This window comes from Marmota marmota, unplaced genomic scaffold, assembly GCF_001458135.2.
Source record: "Marmota marmota marmota unplaced genomic scaffold, marMar, whole genome shotgun sequence".
Classification (NCBI taxonomy): Eukaryota; Metazoa; Chordata; class Mammalia; order Rodentia; family Sciuridae; genus Marmota; species Marmota marmota.
Genome location: NW_025999896.1, coordinates 2,427,804 through 2,433,803, shown reverse-complemented (window position 1 = coordinate 2,433,803; position 6,000 = coordinate 2,427,804). Strand labels below are relative to the sequence as shown.

Here is a 6,000-nt window from a genome sequence, read left to right as displayed (position 1 = left end):
TTTTTTTTTTTTTTTTTTTTTTTGGTACTGGGGATGAAACCAGGTGCACTCAATCAGTGAGCCACATCCCCATCCCCATCTTTTTATATTTTATGTAGACACAGGGTCTCGCGAAGTTGCTTAGGGCCTTGTTAAATTGCTGAGGCTGGGTTTGAATTTGAAATCCTCCTGCCTCTGCCTCCTGAGCCACTGGGATTACAGGTATGTGCCACTGCACCTGGCTTGAAGTTTTCAGATAATATTATCCTATACTTAAAAGATCTATCAAACAGTGATAATTTGATGACATCTTTCTTTCCAATTTTTATCACTTTACTTTTATTTCCTTCTCTTGCCTAATTGCTCTGGCCAGAACTTCTAGTACTATGTTGAATAGGATTGGTGAAAGTGGACATCCTTGTCTTGTTCCAGATTTTAAAGGAAATTCTCTAAATTTTTCCTCATTCACTGTAATGTTGGTTTTGGGTTTGTCATACATAAATAACCTTTATGATGTTGAGGTAGGTTCCGTCTGTTCCTAGTTTCTTCAGGGTTTTTATCGTGAATGGATACTGAATGTTGTTGAATAATTTCTCTGCATCTCTTGAAATGATTGTGATTTTTGCCCTTAATTCTATTTATGTGGTGAATTACATTTATTTATTTGTATATGTAAACCATCTGTACATTCCTGGGATAAAACAAGCTTGGTCAAGATGTATAATCTTCTTAACATGTTGTTGAATACTATTTGCTAATATTTTATTAAGGAGTTTTGCATCTGAGTTCATCAGGGTATTGGTCTGTAGTTTTCTTTCCTGATGTGTCTTTATCTGATTTTGGTATGACGGTGGTACTGGTGTCTCAGAATGGATTTGGACATGTTTCATCCTTTTCTTTCATGGAATAATTTGAGGAGCATTGGCAGTAGTTCTTCTGTAAAGTTCTAGTAGAATTCAGCTGATAATCCATTTGGTCCTAGGTTTTTCTTTGTTGGAAGGCTTTTTATTATTGTTCCCATCTCATTGCTAGTTATTGACCTTTATAGGTTGTGTCTGTCCCCTTGATTCAACTTTGGCAGGTTGTATATGTCCGGAAATATTTATTGCAGAGTAAGTTTTCAAAATAGTCCCTAATGATCCTCTGACTTTCTGTGATATTTGTGGTGAGTTCTCCTTTTTTGTCTCTAGTTTTATTAATTTAGGTCTTTTTTTTTTTTTTAATTTTGGTTAGTTTGGCTAAGGGCTCATCAGTCTTTATCTTTTCAAAGAATCAGCTCTTCATTTTATTGCCTCTTTATATCGTTTATAATTCTCAATTTCATTGATTTTTGGCCCAGATATTTTTTATATGAATTTTAATATTTATTTTTAGTTTTTTGGCGGACACACATCTTTGTTTGTATGTGGCTCTGAGGATCGAACCCGGGCTGCACGCATGCCAGGCAAGTGCACTACCGCTTGAGCCACATCCCCAGCCCAGGCCCAGATCTTAAGTATTTCCTTCTTTCTACTCATTTTGAAATTGGTTTATTCTTTTTTTCAAGAGTCTTGAGATGCATCATTAGGTTGTTTACTTGGGATCATTCTGATTTCTTATGTAGTCACCCCTTTTTAACTGCCTTCATAGTGTCCAAGAGTTTCAGATACATTTTATCACCATTATAAGAATTTTTAAAAAATTCTCCCCTGATTTCTCCTACCACGCATTCATCATTCAGAAGTATATAATTCAATCTCCATGTGTTTATGTAGTCCGTGTATGATATTTTGGTGTTGATTTCTAATTTTATTCCATTAGAATAAGAAGCAAGGAATTACACAAATATTTTTGCACTTGCTAAGAATTGTATTGCGGCCTAAAATAAAGTCTATTTGGGGCTTTGAAGGTTCCATGAGCCATTGAGAAGAAAATGAATTTGGCTATTGTTGGATGAAATTTTCTGTGGATATCTATTCAGTTCATTGGATATATAATATTGTTTGGATCCTAAGAGTTTATGTCTGGATGACCCATCTATTTGTGAGAGAGATGTGTTGAAATCACCCAATATTATTGTATTTGGGTCTGAGTCTGTAATTTGAGTAATGTCTGTTTTATGTAATTAGGTGCACCAACTTTGGGGGCATAAACATTTACTGTCATATCTTCTTTTTGGATTGTTCTCTTTACCAGTATAAAGTGACCTTCTTTGTATCATCTGATTGATTTTGGCTAGAAATATGCCTTGTTGGATATGAGAATAGCTACTCCTGCTTGTTTTGGGTGCTCTGTAAGCATGACGCATCCGTTTCCATCCTTTCACTTTCAGCCTGTGGCTGTCTTTGCCTGCAAGGTGAGTCTCTTGCAAACAACATATAGTTGGGTTTTGCTTTTTAATCCATTTTGTCATTGTATATCTTTTAATTGAAAAAGTTAAAGTGTTTACATCCAAAGATATCACAGAGTTGTTTATTAATTTTTACCATCTTATTTCTTATGTTTAATTTTGTCCTGTTTCTTATTTGTTATGCTACAAAAAAGTGAGATTTGTCCATGTGCAAACTCTGGGGTTTGTTTTTTATTTCTTCCATGTGAAGTATTTAAGTATTTTCTGTAGTGCCAACTTGGTTGTCAGGTATTCTTTTACTTTCTGCTTATATTGGAAGGTTTTTATTTCTACTTCAATTCTGAAGTATAGTTTTGCTGGATATACTTTTTCTCAGGGAACACATCATTCCACATTCCTCCTGGATTTTAGGGTTTGTAATAAGAAATTGGAAATAATTCTAATTGACTACCTCTGTGTGTGATATGACAGTTTTCTTCTGAGGCATTTAAAATTCTATCTTTGTATGTTAGGCATTTTAATTATAATGTGTCATGAAGAGGTTCTTTTTTGATCTTGTCTCTTTGGGGTTCTGAAAGCATCCTATATCTGGATGTCTATCTCATTCTTAAGATTATTTTTCAGTTATTATTTTCCTGAAAAAGTTCTTTATGCCATTAGTCTGCATCTCATAACCTTCTTCAATTTCAGTGATTCTTACATTTCGTCTCTTAATGTCTCAGAGTTTTTTTTTATATTTATTTTTTAGTTGTAGTTGGATACAATACCTTTATTTTACTTTTTTTTAAATTGGTTGTTCAAAACATTACAAAGCTCTTGACATATCATATTTCATACATTAGATTCAAGTTGGTTATGAACTCCCAATTTTACCCCAAATACAGATTGCAGAATCACATTGGTTACACATCCACATTTTTACATAATGCCCTGTTAGTAACTGTTGTATTCTGCTACCTTTCCTATCCCTTTATTTTACTTATTTATTTTTATGTGGTGCTGAGGATCGAACCCAAGGCCTTGCACGTGCTAGGTGAGCGCTCTACCATTGAGCCCACAACCCCAGCACCTCAGAGTTCTTGTATATTCTAGTCAACATGACTTTTCTTTAACACTGTCTAAATGTTGGAGATGCCCACTTCATCTTCCAACAGTGAGATTCTGTTTTCTACATTGTCTATTCTATTATAGAAACTTTCAGCTGAATATTTTACTTGGTTTATTTATTTTCATTTCCAACGTTTCTGTTTGGTTCTTTTTCAATATCTCTGTCTCCTTGTTGAATTTCTCATTCTTATCCTGCACTGACTTCCTTAATTCATTCAGTTGTTTTTCTGTATTCTTTCAAAATTTATTGATCATTTTATAATCATTCTTTTGAATTTTTTACTGATATTTCATCCACTCCAATATATTTGAAGTCAGCTGCTTGTGAATTATGAACTTTAAGAAGCATCATTTTTCTTTGTTTTCTCCTATTTCTTCTATTCCTGTGATGAGTTTTGTCTATCTGTTGGGATGGATTTCTCTTCTACTCTTATATATGGGCCTTTTTAGGACACGGCCTCGTCTTTACCAAAATGCGTCAGAGTGATCTAGATTGAGACCACTCATAGGTGTGGTATCCACAGCTTTTGTGTTAATTTGCTGTTTTGCTGTAGGAGTGGATGTCTGAGTGTCTGAGGGCTACTTGGGTCTGTTGATTAGTTTGGGGGCTTTGTCTCTGTATTAAAGTATCACTGAAGTTTGTGGTTAATTTGTGTTTAGAGCAAGGTGTGCTCTCTCTTGACTGGGTTTAGTTCAGCAGCAAAGTATCTACTCTGTGAACTTCTAGTGTCCTTGTAGATTGCCAGTACTCACAGAAAAGGGGGAAACAAACATTAGCAACAACAGATACAAACAATATACAGCAGTAAAGTAAATACCTGGCACCTACTATGACATTTACAACACTAATTACCACAAAAACAGAAATGGTAGGGTCATAAAATGCCAACAGCAAAAATGAAAACTATCCATGGGCTAGATCTGGCATTAAAGTAAACAACATGTGTCAACTATGCTGTCCACAGTACTAACAACTGCAACACATGAATGGTGGGGCAGGAGTTATACCATATTTTAAAACTATTTGATTTATATAAGTGTAGCTCAGTAAGAGAAAAGAAAATGTGATAGGAAGATAGAAGAGCATTTAGAATGTTCAAAATATGAACCGAGAACATAGAAGAGATGTAGCAAGTGATTGACCATAAGTAAGGAAAAGTAAAAAGAGAAATGGGAGAAAGAACAAAGAGAATTTGACTATTGGTGGGAGAAGAAAGGAGGGGAAGACAAACAAAAACAAAGCAGAAACAAAGTAAACAAATAAAAATCTCTAATTCTCAAAAAACACAGAAAAATAATTACCATAAAAATGCTAAAAAGAAGAAAAAAAAAGGTGTGTGTCCATGAACCAGCCAGCACAGCAATAACCCCCCCCCCCCCAAAAAAAAAAGTGGGGGAGGATTCTTTTTTCCCCCATATTGAGATACAATAAAATGCACATATTTGAAGTATGCAGTTTGATCAGTTTTGACATGTATGTAACCAATACAATCAATATAAAAAACATTTCCATTACTTTTTAAATTTGAAATCATGCAGACTGTTTCTTGCATAATTTATTACATTAGAAATCAATCACTTAAAATATATAGAACCCCACTCCCACATGTCAACTATTTCAAAATGGCACACTTTTACTTTCTTCCTTGACTTCTGAGATATTTAAAAGAAAATAAAAAGTGCTTTCAACTAAATGATAATAAAAGCTTAACCTCAGGATGTCTAGGGTGAAACAGTACTCAGATGAACATTTATAACTTAAAATCCTTGTATCAGAAGCTAGAATAACAATGAAATTATTTTCAAATTATGTAAAAAGAAGGAAAAAATAAGAGTAGGAGCAGAAATATATGAAATAGAAAAGAAATAAAACAGCTAAAATTTGATAAAAATCAAGCAAGTCTAATCAATAAAAAAGCAAGAATACAAAAATTAATATCAATGAAAACAGAGCTATCAAAATAACCCTACAGATGCTAAAAATATATTGAGGTAATATTACAATTATATGCCAAAATATGTGATAGCTTACATAACATGGTCTGTATTATAAAAGAACCCATGTGCTGCTGAGAAGAAAGTGCATTCAGTCATTGATAGATGAAATATTCTATATATGTCTGTTAAGTCTAAATTATATTTTTTACTTCTATAGCGTCTTAGTTTTTGTTTGGAGGCTCTCTCCAGTGGTGACACAGGCATGATAAAGCTACCCAGTATTATTGTGTTGTGGTCTATTTGATTCTTGAAATTGAGACAGATTTGTTTGATGTACACAGATGCTCCATTGTTTGGGGCATAAATTTTTATGATTGTTATGTCTTGTTGATGTATAATTCCCTTAAGCAGTATGAAGTGGCCTTCTTTGTCCCTTCTAATTAACTTTGGCTTAAAGTCCACTTTATCTGATATGAGGATAGAAACTCCTGCTTGTTTACTTGATCCATGTGAGTGACATATTTTTTTCCCCCCGATCCTTTTACCTTCGGTCTGTGGATGTCTTTGCCTATGAGGTGAGTCTCTTGGAGACAGCATATTGTTGGGTCTTCTTTTTTAATTCAGTATGCCAGTTTGGGTCTTTTTAT

The 6,000-nt window shown here is 34.0% G+C and overlaps 1 protein-coding gene across 2 annotated transcripts in view; it reads left to right on the top strand.

The window, feature by feature from the left end:
- Stx8 (syntaxin 8) overlaps nucleotides 1-6,000 on the top strand; it is a 259,235-nt gene that overhangs the window by 158,376 nt on the left and 94,859 nt on the right. The window lies entirely within an intron of this gene.